This window comes from Marmota monax, unplaced genomic scaffold (genome assembly GCF_021218885.2).
Source record: "Marmota monax isolate L192 unplaced genomic scaffold, Marmota_monax_Labrador192_F-V1.1 WCK01_AAM20220418_F8-fsc00081, whole genome shotgun sequence".
NCBI classification, from domain to species: domain Eukaryota; kingdom Metazoa; phylum Chordata; class Mammalia; order Rodentia; family Sciuridae; genus Marmota; species Marmota monax.
Window position 1 is genome coordinate 7,932,378 of NW_026695234.1, and position 12,269 is coordinate 7,944,646.

The following is a 12,269-nucleotide window of genomic DNA, read 5'->3' on the forward strand; positions in this document are numbered from 1 at the left end:
CTGCTGCTTAAATACTGATAAGGAGTGTCTACAAGAATACTAGATGTGATTTGTGCTACTTGAGTTTACTGTTACCCAGTAGATTTATTCATTCCATGTTTACAATCTGAACAGTTCGCTTCATATCAGGGTTTAGTGATTCTGATGGGCAAAAATAGAAATATATTGTTTCATATTTTTTTCACTCTGGAGATTTAATACAAGAAGTAGCGGACAATTGGCCAAAGATGCACAGCTTTGAATATGATTCTTGTTTTTCACAAAAATGTGTCTTTGATTATCTCTTCATAAATGCATGACCTGGAGCTAAAATTTTCTGTCAGTGTCTTCAGTGGAGTTGTATATTAATGGTGCAACTTGGCATTATCAGCAGAAGAGCTGTGCCACTGTAGGTATAAGCTGCATGCTAGACATGGCAGCTGGTACAGTAGATAATCGTGAAGGGAAGGTCTTCACAGCCTCATATTGCTTTCTCACCATTGTTTGTGTTTGGGGGACTCCTTTTATATGAACCAAAATAGCAGGATGAACCAAATATAGTAAGGCGAGTATAAGGTCTTTCAATGCAAAGATCACCCTGGCTTTTTCTTTCATGCAGCTTCTTCCATGAAACTACCCCAGTTGGAATCAAATTCTTAGAATTTCAATGGATTCTTCATTTTTTTTTTTTTTTTTTTTGGTTTTTGTTTCTTTAACGAATCTTATGTCATATTACTTATCTGCTTTGCATGCTGATTTTTCTTTTTGCTTATATCTTCTATTATAATTTATGGAAAAAACTCATAACTCAAATGGGCTCGTTAAAACAAATCCTTTTTTAAGGTTTTAGCTGTGTCCCTAGCATCTAACAGTTGCAACAAATTGTCAATACGTATAATACATGAATGACTGATGCTTGTGAAATTAACTTTCCTTTTTTAGAGAAGGGAATATGATGAATTTAAGGATAAATTTTGTTAGCCATTTACAGGTTAAAAATTGCTCTCACATGTGTTATCTTGTTTGGTCTCACATGCATTATCTCATAATAGCACCATGAGGTGTAGGGAATATTCCACTTTCTGGGTGTGAAAAATATCAGAGAGAGGTTAAGAGATTTTCCCAGAGTCACTGCAGCTACTGTGTGATTCAGCTGGGATTTGAAACCATTTTTCAGACTCAAAACTTTTCCCTCATTAGACCACTCTGCTAGAAGAGATGCTAGGTCTCCCTCATCCAAGTTTGAAGTTGTAGTTCCTTTTAAAATGCAAATCTTGTACAGGAAATCCTCCTTATTAGAGGATAATTGATTCCTAGAAAAGGTCACCTAAGTGAATCCACTTAAAGCAGGTACCAGAATTTCATAGTCAGTAGAGATAAAAGAGATTTGATTGAACTTTATCCTGAAGAGTGAAACTAAAAATTAGGAATATTATTTTATCTTGTATTTAACATTTAAACTGTAATTTCATCTCTGCGCTCATTCTTAGAATAGCCAAAGAATCAGTTGTTGATTGTTTTCAGTGCAATTTTTCTGACAAAGTTAGATGATGAAATGCCACTATACCCTCTCCTGTGCATAAGTGCTTAGGATAAATTTTCATTCTTTAGATTTTCCCTTTTGGTTGTTATTTGGTCTTTGTTAGATTCTCATTGGCTCATGATTTTTCTTGTTAATTTAAATGGTTTCATCATCACTTTCATTGATTTCATGAAATTCTACATCTTTGATAAGTTACACTTTTATATTACTATCTGTCTTCTTTGTATGTATAACGTAGAACCTTCCAGAGACAAAGAATATAATTCTATATTCTATAGTAGAGATAGATTGTTGCATTTAATTGAGTGGGGATTAGTTTTATAAATGGTTGATGTGTTGTTTTTATGTTATGATGACTTTTACATTCTTACTAACAATGGGGGCTTAAATGATGAATATTAAAATAGCTAGGATTCCTTGAATAAAAATATTGCATAATTAAATGTCATAAAAAGATGTCCTTTACAGAGTGGAAGTGTTGGGTGTTTCCTTTTTCTATCTCCCTTACCTACATTCACAAAGAAAAAAGTGCATTAGGTTAAACACAAAAAATAAGCAAATGGTTCTAGAAGAGGGCTTCATTTTAACACAGCATTTAAATTACTTAAGATTTAACAACTACATGCGTGTGTGTGTGTGTGTGTGTGTGTGTTTAAGTACTGACTCTTTCGTAAGGAATTAATTCTCCTGAGTATGATATTATGAATCTCATGGTAGATACCAGTTTGGGATTAATTTTACTCTAATGGTTAATAGCCAAATTGGATCCAGACTCCTACGATCCCTTTTTTACCTCCCTTGTTTACTGACTATGTGATCCTGTTCAAGTTAGCTCATCTCTGTGTGCTTCCATTTACAGTATCTTCTTCATAGAGTCATTTTGAGAATTGAATGAGTCAGTACAGTGCAAAGCATCTGAAAAATGGCTGCCACGTAGTAAGTGCTGGGTGAATCTTAGGAGTTACTGTCTTTTGATCATTATTTAAGATTATTCTGAATATTACAAGTGTTTTTGTAGAAGAAAATTGCTATTGCAAAAAATTCCAAAAGTTAGGATGAGAATTTTCTTTTTTGTTGTTGCTATCACCAAAGTAATAATCTCAAAATATTTTTTCAAAAAATAAGTTTTCAATGATATATAAAGCTAATGATGCTTTTGAACAAATATTTTTAGATCTTCTAAACTTTAAAGTGTACTAATTGTTGCTTATGTACTTGTTCTCTCCCCTCCCATGTCTCTCTCTATTACCAGCCTCCACTTCTCTTGAGTAATTAGGTGTTTCTTTAGATTTTTACCAAAAAACCTTAAAGTGACTAATTTAATGGCTGAATGAAGTGGGAGTTTTAAATTTCTTTCCTCATGTGTAAATACAGTGGAAGTTCAGTGAGAATTTATCTTTTAGTTGATTGCTTCAGGTTTTAGGAGTGATGGTGACAGATGAACGGTAATTGAGGTGTGAATAAAATTTTGGAAAAGATAAATGATATCATTTCTTGTGGAAAATATTGCATTTTTCCATTGTGCTGCATGACTGTTTATTAGCTGTTTTTAGTGGGGAAGGGCTCCTGATGCTTGCCACTCACCTCTGGTTTTAAATTGGCTTAGGGTATGGTCACAGTAAATGATGTCGTTGAAGAGGGAACCACACTGGATTGACAACCAGGATGCATTTGTAACTCCAGCGAGGTAGTCAGCATGTGAGTGGCGCAGCCCTCCTGTGAATCATTTCCTCTCAGGGAAAGAGAGAAGTACAGTCTTGTTGCTAAAATCTGTCTTATACTAAATCCTTTCCTTTAGAATCTGCTGGAAGGCTGCATTGTTCTTCCTCGTATAGACATGCAATTGTGAATCATTTTTAAAAAGCAGATTCAGTATAATTTTTTGTAAATACTCAAGCTTGCTTCATAAAGCTGTTTATAAAAGCAAATACAATATTCATTTTTTTAATTGCTTAAGTCTGCTTCATAAAGCTGTTTATAGGCTTTCTCACATCAACTTAATTTAGTTTTGATCCAAAAAAATGAAGGGGGGCATATATCGCTAGGAATGAGCTAGAGTATTTCCAAGCTTTATGTTAAAATCTTGAAGCCTGTTATTAAGAGTTTTATGCTTTTCTTTTTTTTCCCCCTAGTCTGGTAAAGAGGTGCCTTGTAAAAGATAATTAGAATAAAGGGACCTTAATTTCAGTCTTAATTTATTTAAGTTCAAAACCTTTGCTGTGTCCCATTTGGAGAAATGAAACTTTAGCAATATAGGAAGTTCTAGTTTGCCTATGATGACATATGAAATTATAGGCAGCAAATTACTTTGGTCAAAAAGAATTTCACTTTTTCTTTTGTAGTGTATTGAACCCAGGGATGCTTTACCACTGAGCTATGGTCTAGTCCTTTTTTTTTTTTTGAGAGAGAGGATCTTGCTAAGTTGCTGAGGCTGGCCTAGGATTAGTGATCCTCCTGCCTTAGCCTCCCCAGTCTGGAATTGCAGGTGTGTGCCACTGCACCTAGTGCTTTTTCTTAATCATTTTATTTTAAGGGGGAAATTAAGTCACAAAACTATATGGGGTCATCAATGAGTGGGGCTTCTTTTTCTGTTTAGATGTTACACAGCCAGTTTTACTATGACTGTCCGAATTATTAGTAGGTTTCAGTTTTTATTAAGTTTAAGAAATTTCCTTTCCTATTATCCCACAACTAAATATAGCAATGAAATTTTATCTGAAGTCAGGAGCATTATCCAAATCTGATTTGATGTGTGTAGGACACTGCACATTCATTGAGTAGTACAGATTGTGTTAAATGGGCCTGAAATAATGTTCAGGAAAGAGAATCACTTTCTATTCTTCTTGACACAAACAGTTTGTCACAGATATGCATCCCTGTCCCTATCTTGTTAGTGTAGTCGTTATATTTTTCATTACAAGTTTTATGCAAATACTCTAGTTTTCCTTGATTAGGTTTACATGAATACGTTGCAATTATAGAGTAGGTGTTATTAATATATGCAATTAAACATGTAATTAATATGTGTAATTACATAGTGAGAGAGAGGTAGGCCAGAACTGGGCTCTATGCTGATTTATTGTATAGGTGCTGCATGTACAAAGACAGTCAAGATTTTATGCTTAACATTTACTCCCACTGTAAATCTGCAGTGGTTTGTCGTCAGGGTATATGCTTTTTCATTTGAGTTCAGGAGAATTATTTTTATGGTTGTGGGAGCAACTGGATTATGATTGCCTTTTACTGTAGCTATATCAAATATTCCACCCACAGAATTCATACAAAAAAATACGTAGAGTGGTATTATGGTCCTGAGTGTGTGAACAACACTCTGCTAGATAGTAGCCACACCCTGGGAAGCACATTTTGTGTTTATGTGTTTATATACTTAATATTTTCAGTTCCCTGTTGAACTCATCCGCTAAGTAACCTTCTTCTCTCCCATCTCACACATGTTTGGTTATTTTTCCCACTTAACTACAAATCCTCCTTTCGAAACACCTAAAAGCATCTTTTTACTTGCTTTGCTCCCACCAATAGCCATCATATTATTGTCCATGTTATCGTCATTGCACATTTTTTTCAAACTCTATAAACAGGCCTGACATACCTCTGCTTTCTTTTCAGCACCTATTCTTCTACTCTTTCCCCTGTCCTCCATTAGACCTCTTGACTGTAAGTGTGTTTCTTTTTCTTAAAAAGGAATTCTGGACTTAAATTATGGAAAGAAAAGAAGAGCAAGGATATAGCATTATAAAGCACTAAATGGGAATAGAAGTGAGGTAGATGATTGAAGTCTGGACATAAGGGAAGCAACAAGGGTAGGCCAGGTTGATTTTGAGATTTACCCCTTTCCCCAAATAATTATCCTGGATGCTGACATTAACAGAGAGAACGTAAGAAGCCTAATTGATCAGCTCTTAACATGACAACAGAAGGCAGACTTAGGCACAGTATCATTCATGGGCAAAGCAGTCCAGGTCATAGGTGATTTGAGTCTGCTTGAAACATTGTGCAGCATGTCGTTTGGGGTGTTTTAGTTCGGATGTTGGGGATGGCCCAAGGGCCCAATAACTACCAGCTTATAATTTTGATTTGAGTGCTTAAGTAGAGATGCTTTCCTCAAAAAACATGAGCAGTAAAGGTTGACTGGGATTCGTGTGCGGCATGTTTCCAAGGGGGACCTGGGAACAGATGTGTTGTCTGTTCTGAATGCATTGGGATCCATCCATGTTTTGCTTACAGACCCCCTTCTGTCTGGTGCACTCTGCCCTCTAAAAGCTTCCTGAATTGCTTTGTAAACAAGGCAGCTACTACAGCTGCAACTGTTGGATTTGGACTTTTGCCAGCTTGAAATTTATCCCTGCCCTAATGCTATATATCTGGGAACAGAAAAAGTGGGGATTTTTTTTTTTTTTTTAAAGCATATGGAAGCATTTGTGGAGGAAGATTGTTTTGAGGGTAAAGGAGCTCAGATTCCCTAAAACCTCATGCATTCTACATGGATTATTTTGACTTTTTATTCTTTGCCATCAGGTCAGATTTCAGCACCTTTCTTGTACTTTTCTTCGGTTACTGAGTGGGGCTACTGCTTCATTAAAAACCCATAATTCCAATGCCCTTTATCGTGGTAGGCCCCTTGGGTTCAGGAGGCTAGATTCGGGTCCTTGAGTGAATGAGGAAGATTGTTTTCCAAGATTTCTGTCTTTGGTATGCCAATATTTAACAGTGAAACAAGGTGGTGGGGGGTGGAGAAAGAACAAAACAAACCCCTAAACAAAAAAGGGATGAAGTGGGGAATGTGATTTCTTAAGAAATCTTGTTTGCGGATTAGTCCTACCTGGCAGTTGCTTCAGGGACTGAATGTTGCATGGATTTCCTGTTTCCTTTGTATATAATATAGAGAGATGATGCAATGTCTTCTTCCAGTGCCAAATGCCAGTGTTCTTTCAAAAATTGAAGTTGAAATTTGCTTTATTATATTCTTGGCTTGTTGATGAGTTTTCCACTTAAGCTTCTTTATTCCTCCTTCCTTATCTAGCTTTTGAGGTCTTCTGCTCAGGTGGATTCCTTTATTCTTCTCACTAGATCAGAATTTTTAGAAAGTGCATTGTTCATCTGTCCATGTACTTATTAATAGCTGCATAGGCTTCTTTGACCTCTTTGGGCTGATTATGTGTGATACCGTGTGACTAGATTTGGTATTTGCCCATCTGTATGTTTTTAGTTTTTTTCATATTACTGGATTAGAACTAAAATCTATTTCATTTTAGTAGCAACACAAAGCACTAAATCTTGAGTTTCCTGCCAATATTCTCCTTTTGGAGGAATATCAAAATGTAACTTTTCTGTTGGAATAAGTATTTTCTGGCCAGCATCTTCCCCTGCCCCTGACTTGTTTGTGATGAAATAACATTGGCTTCTTTCATCTCAGGGATTGGATTATTTAGGAGCCTTTTCACATAAGAATGATGTCTTAACTAATTTTCTTGGAGTAGAGTTGATTATGAATAAGTGCTAGAAGGAGGAGCTGTGTGGAACCTTTGGCATGTAATATGCTATCGTAAAAGAAGGATTAAATGAGATTTCCCAGGATTATGATGGAGCACATTCTTCCTATGTCATCCGATTTTAGATCAGTGACCAACAGTTGTGAACTTCCCCACAGCTTTTGGCTGCTCCTTATCTTACAGAAGTGTTGGCCTGCGTAGTGGGATAGAAATCCAGGGCTTCATTGATTTATTCCTTTTGGTTGCAGTCCCAGATCTTGAACTGTGCAGGGATTTCAACTGATCAGGGACAGCCAACTAGCTGCAGTAGAAAGAAATGAGCTATTATGCTTGGAGGGGAAAATTGTTGTTTGAGAAACTAAAATTGACACATTTTCTTTAGGCAGAGGGAAGCTAATACATTGGAGTGTTATTATTATTTTTTTCTAAGGGGGGACATCTTTCCTTTATTCCCATTCCTAATCTTCACATGTAAAATACAAGACAGTGTAGCTTCTGTTTAAGCTGTTGCCAATACCAACACTTACTACCTCTTTAAAGTTCTTTTTTTTTTTGAAGGGCTCTGTTTGAAAATTTGCTTAGGGCTGAAACTTGTCATTCAGTTTCTGAGCCCACAGGCAAGTTATTTCCTCCTCTTTACAGCAAGGGGAATACTTTTTAGAAAATTGATAATTAAGGGGTTTATTCGGCATTTCAAATTGCTTATCCTTATTCAATACACAAAAACTAAAACTCTACTTTTAGATGACAGCTCTTCATTTCAAAGCACCATTTGAAATAAAAATGTCTCTTGGTGACACGGGAGCATTTCTAAACCTTCCTAATGTAGAACATTAGAGCATTGGGTGCCTATCTAGTCATTTCAGGAACACTTGATGAAACTAATGCTCCAGCCTTTGTGTGTTGAGGTGCTGCTGGCCCCATGCCCCTTACCTGTGCTTTGGTTCTTTTTCCTTATAGTGATGATGGATTTGCATTGAACTTACCCAGAGGTTCAGCTTGAAAGACCATAAACCAAGGTTAGGGAACCATAGAACTAATTTTTTTTCCCCCTTAGGAACCTAATATGTGAGAGAAATGGATTAAGGTCTTTGACCCCATTGTTACCATTATTAACCAGTAGCACTCATGGTTTTGGAAAAGTGCAAGAGAATGAGTGAATGGGGTCTTTTTAGCTTCACCCAAACCTTTGTAGCACATCTAAGGCTAGAGTGTGTTGACCTTCCAGGTGGTGACTCATTACAGCTACTCATGGTGAAATTCAGCAGCAATAACACATTATATACTTTATTGTGATATAGGGAAATGCTTCTCTGGTATATATACATGAGACTAGATTATTAAATGTTTATCATGCGTCCTCAGTCGTGGGGGTATTTCATAATTATTTATCACTTTTTAACATAAATTAGAGTGATGTATAAACTGATATTTATTCTGAAAAATGCAATTTAATTTAATTATTTAATCTTCATGAAAGATTCTTCATTAAATGATCTTGATTTTGTCATTATCATGTTTTCAAAAACCAAAAATCTTTAAAACTTCTTAAATATATTCTGGGGTCTGGCACAGTCCATGCAGGATTTGATGAATTTTTTTTCTGACTAGAAATACTTAAGGTAGCCAATGAATATATGAATAATGAAGAAAAAGTATTTGGATATTTTTAAAGACACAGAAAGGAAGCTCTATTTTTAGGATATGGGATTTAAAGATAACTCCTTATGTTTACATACCAGTACAAAATCAAGGAAAAAAAATGATGAGGAAACTGGGGGAAAAAAGCATAATACATGTGGAGAGTCATTTAATAGTAAAGACCCACATTTTATGATGTGTATTCTCTTTGAGATGATATATTTCTTATTTATAGGAAACCTAACTGAAAATAATATAGGAAATCCATTACCACACCTGGCTTTGTCACATCCTAACCCTTTGCCATGTTAGCAAAGCCCCTGTTGCATTTGTCTCTTCCCTTACCTCATTCTCCACCCTCCTTCCTAGGATTAAAGTATAATCCTGAGGGCTGGGGTTGTGGCTCAGTGGTAGAGTGCTCACCTAGCATGCATGAAACACTGGGTTTGATCCTTAGCACCACATAAAAATGAAATAAATATATTGTGTGTCTACTTACAACTAAGAAATAAGTATTTTTTTTTTAAAGTATAATCCTGAGTTTAGTGTTGATGAATTGTATCTGTTTTAGTCATTTTCTTACAAACATGTGTCTGTAGACAGGCTGTAGTCTTTTGGCATGCTTTAAACAAAATATTAACAATGGCATAAATACTGTAGCGCTGGGCTGGGGATGTTGCTCAGAGGTGCTGTGTGTACTTAGCATACACAAGGCTTTGTGTTCAATCCCCAGCATTGCAAAAATAAGTAAATACATACATAAATAAAAGTAAGCATAAATAAAGCCTTAATACTGTGTTGCCATATTCTTGAAATTTGCTCTTTACTTCCATTTTATTAGTGAGATTTATTCCTTTTGATGCATGTAGCTTCGGTCTTTAAACTTTTCACTGCTTTATACTTTTCCATTTTGTGGCTATACCATTATTATTTATTGAGCATTGATAGATTTCTAGATCACTTCCAGTTTTTTACTACATCCTCATGAGCATTCTGGTATGTGTCTTCTGTGTATTTTCTGCTTTTGAATGTGTGCAGGAATTTCTCTGGAGGAACACCTGGAAGTGGAGTTGCTCTGGGTACCCTTGGCCTTCCTGGATGAAGCTCTCCCATGTAATGGTGCTCACGGCTGCTATCTCAGGCCCTCTGTGAGATTCCCATCACATCATATTTTCTCCAACACTAGTATTGCCAGATAGTAAACTTTTTTTGTCAGTTTGATGATAGTGAAAACTATCCCCTTGTTTTAATCTGCATTTCCCTGACTCCTGAGGCAGAGTTTCATTGCACATTTATTGGCCATTTGGGTTTTCTCTTCTGTCAGTTGCCTGTTCTGATCCTTTGTCTGCTTTTCAATTGGATTGTTTTGTCTTTTCTTTTGATATGTAGAAACTCTTTATGTTCTGAATACTAATCCTTTGTTACTTATATATATTTCCAGTCTATGGCACATCTCTTTACTTTGTTTATGCTATCTTTTGTTGAACAGAAGTTTTTAATTTTGATGTAGGAAAACTCAATTTTTTCCTTTAAGGTTTGTGTTTTTCCTGCCTCTTTTAAAAAAACCTTTCTTACCTCCAAGGTCACAAAGATGTTCTCCTTCTCCCTCTTTCTTCTTAAAGTTTCAGAGTTTTATATTTTATTTTTTTAATGTATCAGGAATTTTGATGTATGGCATGTACCGAGGATCTAATTTTTGAAGAGTCCATCTTTTTCTCCAGTGAATTTATCTTCGCAGTGATTTATAAATCTACCTCTACATCTTTGCTAAAATATTCTAATTTCCATTTTTTAGGACTTTGTACCTTTCTGCCTTCTCCACAGCAATGTATAAAGGTGCCTCACCCACACACACACAGAGTATGCTGTCAAATGTTTTGTGAATCTGATCAATAAAAAAAAGAGGAATGTATTTTTTTTTTATGAATAAAGTTGACCACATGTCCATATATTCTGGGTCATTTTTAATTACTCTTCTGTATAATTCATTTCTGCTCACACCTCTTGCCTATTTTTTTTTCCTATGAGGGTGTTAGTATTTTTCTTTTAAGATTTTTTTTTTTTTTTGGATAACATGTTACACATGTTATCCCCTTGCCTAATAAGTTACAATTTTTTTTCAAGTATGTCATTACCATTTTTTTAACCTAGGTAAAGATATTTATTATTTTTTTATCTCTAGAAGTGCCTTTTCTTTTTCTACTCAATTTATTGTGGATTTCACCCGTTTTCTTTCAGTATTTATATAGATTTGTTTTTTGTGGGGGAGTGGGTAAGTTTCTTTTAAAACACTTTTATATTTTTAGAGAAGTTTTCAATTCACAGGAAAATTAGGAGCAAAGCACAGAAATTTCCCTGTCTACCTACATGTACAGCTTCCCCCTTTATTAACATCCCCTACCACAGTTGTATGTTTATTAAAACTCTACATTGAAACATCCTTATTACTCAGTGTCCATAGTTTACATTAGGATTCACTCTGGGTGTTATACATTCTCTGGGTTTGGACAAATATATAGTTAAACATATCCGTCATTATAATGCGATACCAAGTATTTTCATGGCCCTTAAAGTCCTCTGTTTTCTGCCATTTCATCCGACCCTTCTTCCAACCCTTGGCCATCACGATCTTTTTTCTATCTCCGTAGTTTTGAGTTTTGCAGAATATCATATAGTTGGAATTATGCAACAGGTAGCCTTTTCACATTGTCTTGTTTCATAGTAATATGCATTTAATGTTCCTTCATGTCTTTTCATGACTTGATAGCTCATTTGTTTGTAGAATAAAACTGTTATAAACATCTGCCTGCGGGTTTCTGTATGGACATGGTTTTCAGCTCCTTTGGGTAAATACCAAAGAGCGTAATTGCTTGATTATATGGACAAAGTACGTCTAGTCCGTCTAGTTTTGTAAGAGACAGTCATAGTGGATGAACCATTGTGTGTTCCCACTAGCAAAGATTGAGACCTCCTGCTGCTTCACATTATCACCAGAATTTGGTTCTGAATTTTGGCTATTCTTATAGGTGTATAGTGGCATTTATTGTTTTTAAATTTGCATTTCCTTGGTGACATGGTGCTGAGTATCCTTTCATATGCTTATTATGTATCTACTAGGTACATTTGGAATATATTCTAGTACAGAATGTGAGATATATATGCAATTTAATTTTTCCAGTAGCTACCCAGTCTTCCAAATGTCTCTTCCCCTACTGATTTGAGATATTACCTTATCATATACCAAACGTCTTTGTTCTCTTGGGTCAGTTTCTGAGCTTTTTGGTTTGCTTCATTGCTATTTATGTAAATTTATGGAACAAAACCACACTATTTTACTTGTAGAAGGTTTACAATATGTTTTAATACCTAGTAGGGTTTGCCTGATCCCACCCCAACCTACAACATAGACACTACTTATCACTTATCTTTTTTTTAGATTTTCCTGGACATTCTTTGCTTGGTTTTTCTTTGATTTATTTAAATTTTGAATTTTAAAACCAACAGATATAGTTAATATCCAAATACTTGGCGTTTCTTTCTTTTTTTTTTTTTTTGCAGACTTTATTTGCCATCTACCATTGGCTAATTTTTTTTGT

General features: G+C 35.3%; 1 protein-coding gene across 7 annotated transcripts in view; it reads left to right on the forward strand.

The window, feature by feature from the left end:
- Positions 1 to 12,269, forward strand: part of Cadm1 (cell adhesion molecule 1) — a 314,576-nt gene that overhangs the window by 85,175 nt on the left and 217,132 nt on the right. The gene's annotated exons all lie outside the window — the stretch shown is intronic.